At 41.8% G+C, this 12,821-nt stretch overlaps 1 long non-coding RNA gene and 2 other non-coding genes across 3 annotated transcripts; all 3 read left to right on the top strand.

The window, feature by feature from the left end:
* Window positions 1–1,923: 1,923 nt before the first annotated feature.
* LOC102394141 lies at window positions 1,924–3,818 on the top strand. Its single transcript, XR_003111933.2, has 6 exons — window positions 1,924–2,047; window positions 2,570–2,640; window positions 2,749–2,826; window positions 2,912–2,973; window positions 3,239–3,306; window positions 3,525–3,818. It is a non-coding gene; the product is annotated as an uncharacterized LOC102394141 (long non-coding RNA).
* On the top strand, window positions 3,062–3,131 carry LOC112587660. The gene has a single exon (XR_003112168.1). It is a non-coding gene; the product is annotated as a small nucleolar RNA SNORD50 (small nucleolar RNA).
* Window positions 3,358–3,427, top strand: LOC112587659. Its single transcript, XR_003112167.1, has one exon. It is a non-coding gene; the product is annotated as a small nucleolar RNA SNORD50 (small nucleolar RNA).
* Window positions 3,819–12,821: the final 9,003 nt, after the last annotated feature.

Below are 12,821 nucleotides of genomic sequence, written 5' to 3'. Positions count from 1 at the left end.
GCGACTGAAATGAACTGAACTGAACTGAACCTTTGACTCACTTCTAGAAATGGATCCTGCAAATCTTCTCACAAGTTTATTAGGATACATCTATAATTCACTTTGGTAGTATTTGAAATAGTGAAAAGCTATAAAGTTATGACACATCTAACTGAACACTCTGCAGGATATAAGCAAGGTCATCTATATGTACTGACATGGAAAGAGGTCTATGATATTTATGACAGGCAAAGCAAGTTGCAAAAAAGGACAAATTCTATTTGTATGTGAAAAAAATGAGTACATATATTTATATATGCTTAGAAATTGTCAAAAGCCATTAATATTAATTACTGCAATAGCAAAGATTCCCAGTGATATGAAAAGGAACTTTTACTTTTTATATCCTTTTGCACTGGTTTAGCTTTTAAACGTGAGCAATATGCAAAATTTACATTGCACATTACAAAAAACGCTATTTTCAAATCTACACAATGCCCAACCATATAAAGACTTCATCGCTTCGGTTCCTGTTACAGAAATTTGCTTTTCACTTTGTCCTTTAATCTGGAGTCTTTAAATTTTTTTCACTTTAATTTTCTAAAAAGCCACCGCATATATTCATTCGTTGATTCAACCAGTTGTTACTGACGATATACTTTATGCCAGGCACTATAGTAAGGCAGAAAAATGAAGAGCGGGGTACCAAGGGAGGACTATAACCAAATGCACATGTAGTGAGTGCTACGAAGACCTGAATTTTCAGATCCTGAAATGTCCAAATGTCGTGTACTCCCACGTGTGCATAGTACATATATTTACTATGCGTGCTCAGTCGCCTTCGGCTCTTTGGGACCCCATGGACTGAAGCCAGTCAGGCTCCTCAGTCCAAGACAAGAATACTGGAGTGGGTAGCCATTTCCTCCTCCAGGAGATCTTCCTCACCCAGCCATAGAACCTCCTGCTCCTCCGTTTCCAGCATGAGCAGGCGAATTCTTTACCACTGAGCCATCTGGGAAGCCCCATATTTACCCATACATACGTGTTTGTGTGCTAAGTGGTTTCAGTTTTCACCCGTGCATATATAAATGCTACTGAATTAAAGTGTCATTTAGATAAATTATTCTGGGAAATTTCCCAAATTAATCTTTCTCCTGCATTCATTATAATGAATGTAGTGCAAATTATTTTTTAATAGCAAAGGTTTTTTTTTCTTTCTTTCTTTCTTTGGTTGTGTCAATTTAGGAAAATTACTTAGCTACTGCAGGCCTTAGTTTTCTCCTCCGCCAAGTGGAGGATGTACTTCTCGGGTCTGCTGTCTCGGGGAGAATTTTCTGCGCTGTTCAGTGTTTACAGCAGCGCCCGGCACCCAGAGGCGTGGGGGTGGGGCGGGTCCCGTAAAGAGCAGGGGAGCGCGGGCGGCGCAAGGGGCCGGCTATCCGGAGAGGCGCGGAGTTCTCACTGTGGACCAGGTGAGAATCGCGGCGCTTTCAAAGACTTTTCATCGAAGCATTTCTGCCCGGCGATTTCTCTTTCAGGGCGCGCAGCGGCTGCAGGGCGTCAACTCCTCAGGATCAGCCAACCATCCAGCTCGACTTCTTGAGCGCATCATAAGCTAAAGCCGCCCGTGCTATTAAACTCAAGTCCACAGACGCCCCCCAGCCGCCCTATGCGTCCGGAGCTGACTTGGCTCTGGGTAAGCGGTGCCTCGCCTCTAAAGGCGGCTGTTCGTTTAAATTCTGGCGCCACTCCCACGCCACGTAGAGCCAGTCTCGGAAGCGACGAACAGCGGCGCGGCAGCGGGCGTGCGCCCGAAGCTGGACGTGCGCGCCGCGGAGAGGCGGTGCGCGCACCACGCCGTGGAACGAGCCCCCGAAAGAAAAGAGCCGCCTGGCGCGCTCTCGCTCCTCCCGTCAGGAAGCGGCCACGCCCCCGTGCTCTCCAGGGTCCAATAGAGGCGAGAGGGAGGGGCGGCCTCCGGCTGGCTCAGGAGAGACTATATAAGGAACTGCAGGAGGCGGAGTTCGGTCTTTTACGTCGGAACTTGGGAGCCGATCACAGCTGCTAGGTAAGTACGCGTTGTTGGCGGTCGTGCGCGCGAACCTGAGTGGCGCAGCTTGGGTTGGGGAATACGATACGGTAAAAAGAGTTCAGAAATTGAGGGTTAGAGTGCGGCGTTGAGTATTTACACATGGAAAACGCGCCACTGGACCGCCACGTGTCCTCTGTCGCGGTGGCGACCGGCTTCGAGTTCAGGCGTGCGTAGGCTGCTGCTGGTCATGGCGCTGCGCGCGGCCGTATTGCTAAGCCGGCTGGATAATCCTGAACGGCGCACGGGAAACGACCACATTCCTGAGATTTGGGGCGGGAGTTACGCTTAACGTTGACTTCCAGGCCTTAGATACGTCGTCATATCAACAGTTAATTTAAAAATCGGCAGCTCCTGACTGCGTGAAACTGAGTTGTATTGTGCCCAGGTGGCGCTGTGTGCAAATCGAATTGTTGGAGGGGAAGGTTTTAGTGCTGAAAATCTTAAACTATGACCTTCTATGACAATACTTAATTTTTAAATATATTTATTCTTCCGCAGGTTAAGAAATTGATTCTCCCGCAGAAACAATGGATTTCGGCGTAGCGGAACTGTTACGTGGAGATGCTAAGGTAAGTGTAGAGAGCTTAGTTTTTAAGTTGAAGGAATAAACCTGTTGATTTACAGGTTAATCAACCTGTAAAGATGATGCATCATTTGAATTTTTTTTTTTTTTTAAGATGCAAAGGTACATTTCAAAACACGCCGGACAATATTGGCTGGAAAATGACTTGGTTAAAACCTGATGATCTTATCAGGTATGTGTTCGACTAGTACTTCGAATCTCTATATGTTTAGTCCACGTGTAGATTAAATGAGAAAAATATTTTTGTTTTTTAACAGCATTCTGCAGGTTGATGAATACTAATGAAGCTGTGGGTGTCACTGAGCAGCTTCATTTTAAAGTAAGTTACCCTGACTTACATCTGCTGCAGTAATTCTATCTGGTTTGTGGTAAATGTCCGTATAATGTAGCGTAATGGATTTTGGTCTGATCAATAATGAACACTATCCCGAAGCTGATAACCTGAAGAAAAGCATGTACGGATTCGGCTTCTGAGACAAGACTAATGTTCAGATATGAGAACAAGTTTTAAAACAGATTTCTGTTAGGTTATGTCTCATAGAGGAAAAACTTAATTCACAGAGTGGGGTTTTCTGTGCCAACAGTGAGGGGTTGCTGTCTGCCTGTTGAAAGAAGTCGGTGTGCTGTGACATTTGAAGGTGGAAGCATTTCTGTGAGTAGAGATGTTTTGCTTCAAAATCAGTAAACATTGTGTCCTTGGTCTTACCTATGATGATCCTATCCCGAACCTGAATTTCTGTTGAAAAAACTTATACGGATCTGGCTTCTGAGGTGGACCATTATAAGAACAGCAGCATTTTTTGAAAATTGTTTTAAGTAAGTTTTCTGATGTTGATAGTTTGTAAACCATAAATGTTTTTCCTTTCCTAGGGCTAGTGCTGCGAGATTTACTTGTCTGTCTTATGAAAATCTGGTGATTGGGAAAACCTCCAATGGATGTGGGAAGAAAGTTCAAGATGAATTATATTTTTACATTGGTTTGTAAATAGATTCTGAACCAGCATCGAGTCTAGATAATGCATCCATAAGAGTCAAGGCATTTCTGTTTGACCATGACACTGCTGTAGAATCATAACCTGTTAATCTGTATTACTTTCTAACTATTTTGAACGGAAAATTCTTTTCTAGTTATCTAGCCTTGTAATTAAATAATTTTGAATAGCCTTTGGTTCCTTGTCTGAATTGAGTTTAAAACTGCGTGATTGTAATTACACCAAGTTAAAGTGTGTACTCTTGCGGTGGAATCTTCAGTCAGGTTTCTAGGGAGAGATGATTTAGTTTGGCAAGAATAAGTAATGTGCAAAACATTAGCTTCAATCAGAGTGTTGGGGTGAGAGCAAAGGGGGAGAGATGGGACCTGTTAACAGTGAGGGAAGGTCACTAATAAAATCTGGGTTAAAACTGGTCAAGCATTGTATGGAATGGGTTAGTGTAAATAATAGCATCTAATCTAACCAAGGTGGTTGGGCCCTGCTGCTCCTGCTAAGTTGCTTCAGTCGTATCCAACTCTGCGACCCCATGGACAGCAGCCCATCAAGGCTCCTCTGTCCACGGGATTCTCTAGGCAAGAATACTGGAGTGGGTTGCCATTTCCTTCTCCGGTTGGGCCCTAACCCTAATCATTTTCCCTAAATAGATGCATGAATAACCTGTTTCCATATTTAAATGTTAAAGTCAGTGCCAGTATATCATCGGAATGAACTCTTGAAATGTTAGTTTGCCTGCTGAAGTGAAGAGATGGTTTGGGGCTCATGTACCTCAGATTCATGAGACTGAGCCTATAGTTGAATGCCCAGACAGACAGGTTTCTTCTGGTAGCAAATGACCTCCATGTATAGCTTTGTGTTAGTGTTAGTCTGTTTATTGTGTCCATTTGGAAATGAGACTTGAGCACTGCAGTCAGCACCCCGATCTCCCTTACTCTGCTTTATTTGGAACTTAAGTATGGTTTATAAAATCTGAGCACTGGCATCCCTGTACCTTAAGTATCTAGACACCTGGCACTTGGTTGTCAAATAATGAATGCTTAATGACCCATTGAGGGGGACTTTCCTGATTGTTCAGTGGTTAAGACTGCTTCCAGTGTAGGGGCTGCTGATAGGGTTGGTGAACCCACATGCAGAGTGGCACACCCAGAAACCTAAAACATTCAGGGAGAACTGTCCTTGTCAAAGTTGGCTAACATGACTTGAAAACAAGGCAAACTTATGAATAAGACTTGGTTTTAGAGCACTTAAGGTTTCCCTTATAGCTATTGCAATGCAGGAGACCGTTTCCCTCCCAGTCAATCTTAAGATTCAAATGATGTACACATTTTTGATTGTACCAGTTGGATCCCACTAAAATGAGTTTGATCCAAATAAAAGTAAGTCCATTTGAGAGTATAAATATTCAATAAAAATGAATCCAAAACATACAGTTGTGGAAGTTGGGAAAGCTCATTGTACTGACTCAATGGACATGACTTTGAGCAAACTCAGGGAAGGGAGGCCTCAGTTCAGTTCAGTTGCTTAGTCATGTCCAACTCTTTGCAACCCCATGAATTACAGCACACCAGACCTCCCTGTCCATCACCAATTCCTGGAGTTCACTCAAACTCAACGTCCATCGAGTTGTGATGCCATCCAGCCATCTCATCCTCTGTCATCCCCTTTTCCTCCTGCCCCCAGTCCCTTCCAGCATCAGTCTTTTTCCAATGAAACTCTTTGCATGAGGTGGCCAAAGTACTGGAGTTTCAGCTTTAGCATCATTCCTTCCAATGATTCTTAGGACTTCCCTGGTAGCTCAGATGGTAACGCGTCTGCCTACAATGTGGGAGGACCCAGGTTTAATCCCTGGGTTGGGAAGATCCTCTGGAGAAGGAAATGGCAACCCACTCCAGTACTGTTGCCTGGAAAATCCCATGGACAGGAGCGTGGTAGGGTACAGCCCATGGGGTCGCAAAGAGTTGGACACGACTGAGCAACTTCATTTCCTTCCAAAAAACACCCAGGACTGATCTTTAGAATGGACTGTTGGATCTCCTTGCAGTCCAGGGGACTCTCAAGAGAGTCTTCTCCAACACCACAGTTCAAAAGCATCACTTCGGCGCTCAGCTTTCTTTACAGTCCAACTCTCACATCCATACATGACTACTGGAAAAACAATAGCCTTGACTAGACGGACTTTTGTTGGCAAAGTAATGTCTCTGCTTTTGAATATGCTCTCTAGGTTGGTCATAACTTTCCTTCCAAGGAGTAAGCGTCTTTTAATTTCATGGCTGCAGTTACCATCTGCAGTGATTTTGGAGCCCAGAAAAATCAAGTCTGACACTGTTTCCCCATCTATTTGCCATGAAGTGATGGGACCAGATTCCATGATCTTCGTTCTTTGAATGTTGAGTTTTAAGCCAGCTTTTTCACTCTCCTCTTTCACTTTCATGCTGCAGTTCATGGGGTCACAAAGAGTCGAGTCGGACACGCTTAGCAGCAAAACTAATAACAGGAACCTTAAGTTCTATGTGAGAGACTTTAGCCAGTAAGATTTGAGTCAGCCCTACACCATGCTTCCAGGTTATCTTAAAATACAGTAGATTCAATTCTACTGTTTGGTATTTTTTAGTGAAGTGAAGATTGCTCAGTCTTGTCCAACTCTTTGTAACCCCTTGGACTGTATAGTCCATGGTATTCTCCAGGTCAGAATACATTCCCTTCTCCAGGGGATCTTCCCAACCCAGGGGTCTTAACCCGTGTCTCCCACATTGCAAGCAGATTCTTTAACTGAAGTGAGCCACCAGGGAAGCCCAAACTAGTTATATTGCCAGAAATCCAATATCCATTGCACTTGGCTTCCTTATCAAGTGCTCTCTGAACTGCTTATACAGTTCTTAATCCTTGCTGTTTGCCCAGCCTCTGAGAACTTTTGGCTGTTTTTAAACCAGTTTCCCCATTAAATTTAGAGCCTTTAAATGCCAACCTATGTACAGATAACTAGGCTTCTCTGGTGGCTCAGAGGGTAAAGCCTGCAATGCCGGATACCTGGGTTCAATCCCTGGGTTGGGAAGATCCCCTGGAAAAGGAAATGGCAACCCATTCCAGTATTCTTGCCTAGAGAACCCCACAGATGGAGGAGCCTGGTAGGCTACAGTCCACCGGTCACAAAGAGTCGAACATGACTAAGCGACCTCACTTTCCTTTTTCCTTTCCTTTCCTATGTACACAAGCATGCTACAGTTTTTGTGGATCATCTTGAGGTGGAGGAAGGGTACCTTTCCAATATGAAAACCAGACTTCGTCTCATTCTCACAAATCCTGGTCTCATCCTCTGACCACTAGTCAGTCTGAGGTCCTGACATGCTGTGCAGCTGACTTATAACAGGATATAGATTTAATCTCACAGAATCCCACACTGAGTACAGTATAATACATCCATCCTATTTGGAAACTTTACCTTAGTTATGCTTGGTTGTTTCAGTTCTCTCCAAAAGAGTTAACAATGGAAAGAGCATTTCAGAATACTCAGAATTCACCATTTGAAGAAAATGTTTGGAAACAGTGATTACTGAGGTCAGAAAACTTGGCCCTTGCTTCCTAACTATTGAATATAATTACATACGTCAATAAATGGTTCATTTTAAAAGTGTACGGTTTGATGAGTCTCTGTAAATATGCACCCATGAAACCGTTAGTGCAATCAAGATAATAAAGTCCATCTCCCCAAAAGTGGATTTTTACAGAGGCTTGGTTTTGAACATAACTAAGTTTGAGATGACATGTGATACCCTAATGAGATTTTGCATTAGATATGAAAGTTCAGAGGAGAGATCTAAGCTGGAGAAATAAACGTGGGAGTTAACAGCATGCGAATGGCCATAAAGTGAGATCACTGAGGGAGTGAATACAAGAGAAGTGGTCCAAGAGATGAGTCCTGGGACATTCCAGAAGTAAGATATGGCAAGTTTAGTTCAAATCATAGAAATTATTTTGTACCAGCAAACAAAAACTGGAAAGCAGTAATCTGTTTTCAAATTCAACTACTATATCTGAAACAAACTAGATGGAAAATTGAGGAGTTGAGAAAGCAAGGGTGTGAACTAAGCAGTAATTGCTTGGGGTAATGGGGCTGGAGGTTGCCTTGTATTTAATACAGAGCACTGGTCAGCGTGAAAATTGAGGAAGTTAATATATAAGGACAACTCTGCAAAGTATTAGGCAAAGTGGTCTTCAGGAAAGAATGAGATGAGGAATTTAGAAAGTGTGATAAGAGTTGCCATCAGATACTGTGGACTGATGAGAGAAATGGAGTTGGCTACAGACAAGTTAGAGATTTGCCTTTTGGTGCTAAAGTGCCCAATGAAGCTGAAAATCGCCAAGTGTGATAGTTAATCAGCATAATTCTTACCTGTTGTCCTATGGGGTTTATCCACATGGGAGCAGAAAGCAGATCAGTGGATTAATCCAAAATTAGGGATAAACTGGCCAGAAGGAGTAGAGCTGTGATGGGCCAATTGAGAGTGTAGGTGAAAGTGGTGTTAAAATTGACCTTGAAATCCAGGCTGATAAGGAAAAGAAATTAGTGCTGGAAAACTGTCCCAGGTAATGACAAAGATCAGTAGTACCACAAAGAGATGATGAAAATTAGGTAAAATAAGATCCTTTCCAGTTACACTACAAAATGACCCACAGCATGTTGTGTTTCTAATTAGTGGTTTATTTCTCTCTGGTCCTAGAGTGAGTTCTTCTGAAGCAGAAACTGCCCTTTCACCTCTTATACTCTGTGCCTGCTGCTGCTAAGTCACTTCAGTCGTGTCCGACTCTGCGACATACAATGTAAAGACTCCCATTACAAATTTGTCTAATTATATTGAATTCAGTATGTGTATTTAAGGTGGGCAATGATGATATGATCTAAATTCTCCAAAAGAGATAAAAGAAATGAGAAAAGCTGGAAACTGATGGATTTACTATGTGTGCCCTCCCAAAATTCTTAGGTTGAAGCCCTAACTCCGATGTGGCAATGTTTGGTGATGGAGCCTCAGGGGATGTGGTTAAGGTTAAATGATGTCATAAAGGTAGGGCCCTGGTCGGATAGGATGAGTGGATAGGATGAGTGTCCTTATAAGAAGAAAGAGCAGAGAACTCACTCTCTCCTTCTTCATATGCACCCACAAGAAAGAAGTCATGTGGGGACACAGTGTGATGATGGCTGTCTACAAGTCCAGACAAGAGGACTCAGAATGAAACCTACCTGGCTGGCACTTTGATCTTGGACTTCCCAGCCTCCAGAGCTATGAGAAAATTAATTTGTATTGTTTCAACCATCCAGTCTGGTATTTTGTTATGGCAGCTCTTACAGACTGAGACAGAAGCAATGGATAAATGGCCACTGTTATAATTTGAGGGCTTTATATTTGGCAAGAGATTTATGAGTAAAAACTGTTAAGTCCACACAGTGTAATCTCTCTGGTTTTATACATTTTCCCTTTAGGTTTTTATTTATTACATTGAAACTGGGTCACACTTTTTTTTTGAGTGTGTTTTATTATTGACTAATAACAAACAACTGACACAAAGCTTTCCACCTGTTTCAACACCAATAGATAATTTTTCAATTAAATCTCAGTAAAAGAAATTAGAGATTGAAATTAAACTATTTTAGAAGGTGAATGTTGTCTTCAGTCTGTGCTTCACAAGAAAAACTTTTTAACATTAAAATTAGTTCTTTTAAAATTAACTCATATAACAAAAAATGATTTAGGCTTACTGGATATTTCATAGTATAAAATTTCTTTGTTCTATATGAACATTAAGATTGTAAAAGGGGGACTTCTCCGGTGGTCCAGTGCTGAGACTCCCAATTCAGGGAGGGGGCCCAGGTTTGATCCCTGGTCAGGGAACTAGATTCCACATGCTGCAAGGAACAGTTCACATTCCAAAACTAAAAAAGATTCTTCATGCCACAATTAAAGGTGCTGCAACTAAGACCCAATACAATAAAAGAGAGAAAGAAAGGAAAGAAAGTCAAGCGACGTATTTAAAAAAAAAAATTTTTTAACAACATTTTTGGGAACTGATAGTTCATACCTATCATGATTTTTTCACTGTTTAATGGAAAATACTTGGTATAAAATAATGACTGACACTTCTATGGTTCTCTTAATTTTACACAGTGCTCTGACATACATCATCTTGGTTTCTCCTACAGTAACCTGTGAGTAGGCATTATTAGTATTTATACATTTTATATGTGAGTAAACATTTAAAATGCAATCTGCTCAAAGTTTAGATCACTGGAAGGAATGATTTCATCATCATCTGTATTTTGCACATTGTAATATAGTTTTTTTAGTTTGGGTGCCACATTTAAGAAGAGTGGTGGAGTTCCCTGATGGTCCAGTGGGTAAGAATCCTTGCTCCCAATGCAGGGGCCCAGGTTTGATCCTTGGTTAGGGAACTAGCTCCTGCATGCTGAAACTAAGGAGTCTGCATGCCACAACGAAGATTCCAAGAACTGCAACTAAGACCCAGCCCAGCCAAAATAAATATTTTTAAAAAAGAAGATGAGTGGCAAACTAGGAGGTAACCTAAGGATGAAGACAAGGTTTCTGGAAACCATGTCATTCTAGACAATATTTTAAGGTAAGGACTTGGAAATAGTTAACCTGAAGAAGTAAAAAATCATGGGAAAGCATAATGACTATTCTTAAATATTTAAAAGTATTTCATGTGGGATAATAGTAATATTAATAATAATCCCATCTGGGGACTTCCCTGGTGGTCCAGGGGTTAAGAATTCACCTTGCAATACAGGAGATGCAGGTTCGATCCCTGGTTAGGAAACTAAAATCCCATGGGCTGCAACTAGATTCTGTGCACCACAATTAAAGATCCTGCACAATGCAGTGAAGACCCAGCAGTACTGCAGCTAAGACCCCACGCAGCCAAATAAATAATTAAATGATTTTTTTTAAATAGTAATAATTTTCCCATCTGGTAGGTACTATGATTATGCCCATTTTACCAATGAGGAAAGTAAAACTTAGAAAAGTAACCTAATGAAAGTTACATAGGAAGTGAGGGAATTAAATTGAAAATCTGGAAGTCTAAGTCAAGAGATGGTGTTCTTACCCTGCTAAATTACCTTCCGCAGAGGAGTAGCTAACTGAAGTGTTTTCTTTGGAACACACAAAGGAGATCATTGAAATAAAAAGAGGCAAACTGCAATTCAACCTAAAGATGAACTTTCCAATAACAGAATGTACTGTCTCCATATCACTATCTCCCGTCAGTGTGAGCCGGAGGGAGGAGGTTGGTCATACTCAAAGACCCTTTTAAGTCTTAAGTTCAGATTCTTGACTTGCCCAAGGTAACGCAGCTAGTTAATGACCAAGTTGACAACCAACATCAACACTCTTTCAGTCCAGTGCTCAATCCAGTAACACTGTGGTGTCCCAATTTTTCTCCAGTATAAATTTAAATTTCCTCAGAATTCATTAGTCTCTGGGAATTGGAAAGATCATACAAACAAAATAATTTTAATCACTATTTATATACAAAAGTAGTTGTTTGGGGCCTGTTACTAATAGTTGATCAATTTAATTATATTAGGAAAACATGGGCCTTAAGCAGACTAAACTTCTCTGGGGCAATAGTAAGTTCTATCCATTGGGGTACATCTAATTCTGATATTTGTTTTCCTTACTGATGGAGACTCAGTTTAAATTATATTTATTTTTCAAAAATGAATGCAGAAACATTAATGGTTCAGAGTCTGACCACACACCCAGAAATGTCAAAATAGTTTTGAAATTCATGGACTTGTCTCCATATATCGGAGTATAACAGTTTCTTAATGAGTTTTGTTTGCTTGAAGTTCAATCTGTTTCTTTGAAGATTAAGGCATACTGACAAGCTAGGTGTGCATGGTGATTCAGAAATATCCTAAGGTTTCACTCATTTTATTCACTGGACAAATAGGTCCTGAATACCTACCACGTGCAGGTACTATCCTAAGCACAGCAGAGACCAAAATCTTTGCCTTTGTGGAGCTTAGATTTTAGGAGGAGGAAAATAAATAGATAAATTGTACAGTATGTGAGAGAATGAGAAGTGATATTAAGAAAAGAACACGGGACATTGGGAGTGAATTTAGGGAGGGGGCCAAATAGTGGTGTGATTCTTAAATTTGACAGGATCGGCTTTGATGAGAAGGTAAGATTAAGCAAAGACTTAAAGAGAGTGAGAGATTAAGTTATGGACATATCTAAGCAAAGGGCATTTCCAGCAAAGGACAGCCCAAGGACAGACCCACATATGGTAAAGATGAAGAAAGACGACATGCAAATTATGCTGAGCCTTATGGGTCATTGAAAGAATTTTGCTCTGAGTAAAATGGGAACACTTGTAAAAAGAAATATAGAAACTGAAAGCATGATTTAAGTGTATCAAAGCCTGTGAATCCTACCCATATGGTCCAGATTGTAGTCTCTACCATTTACCATTACAAGAAAACAGGGCGGGCTTGCCTGGTAGCACAGTGGATAAGAATCCACCTGCTAATACAGGAGTCACAGGCTCAATCCCTGGTCTGGAAAATCCTATATACCACGGGGCAACTAAGCCTGTGGGTCACAACTACTGAGTCCATGTGCTGCAGCAACTGAGGCTGGTGTGCTGGAGCCCATGCTCTGCAACAAGAGAAGCCACTGCGATAAGAAGCCCAGCCACTGCAATAAGAACCCCACTGCAATAAGAAGAGCTACAGAGAGTAGCCCTCCCTGGCCGCAACCAGAGAAAGCCCACGCAAAGCAACGAAGACCCAGAGCAGCCAAAGTAAATAATTATTTTTTAAAGAAAGAAAGAAAACGGGGTTCATAGGAGAAATAATTGATTGCAGAGCTGAGGCAAGAAAGGTACAAAATGAGCCTTCTGCATTTTGCTGTATGTAGGAGAACAAAAGGGGCTCCCCTGGCGGCTCAGATGGTGAAGAATCAGCCTGTGATGCAGGAGACCTGGGTTCGATCCCTGGGTTGGGAAGATCCCCTGGAGGAGGACATGGCAACCCACTCCAGTCTTCTTGCCTGGAGAATCCCCATAGACAGAGCAGCCTGGCAGGCTATAGTTCATGGGGTCACAAAGAGTCGGACATGACTGAGCGACTGAACTGAACTGGGCTGTAACCTGCCAGGCT

The sequence above is a fragment of the Bubalus bubalis genome, chromosome 10 (genome assembly GCF_019923935.1).
Source record: "Bubalus bubalis isolate 160015118507 breed Murrah chromosome 10, NDDB_SH_1, whole genome shotgun sequence".
Taxonomy (NCBI): domain Eukaryota; kingdom Metazoa; phylum Chordata; class Mammalia; order Artiodactyla; family Bovidae; genus Bubalus; species Bubalus bubalis.
Note: the sequence above shows the minus strand (reverse complement) of the source record. Positions and strands in the feature narration are given on the sequence as shown.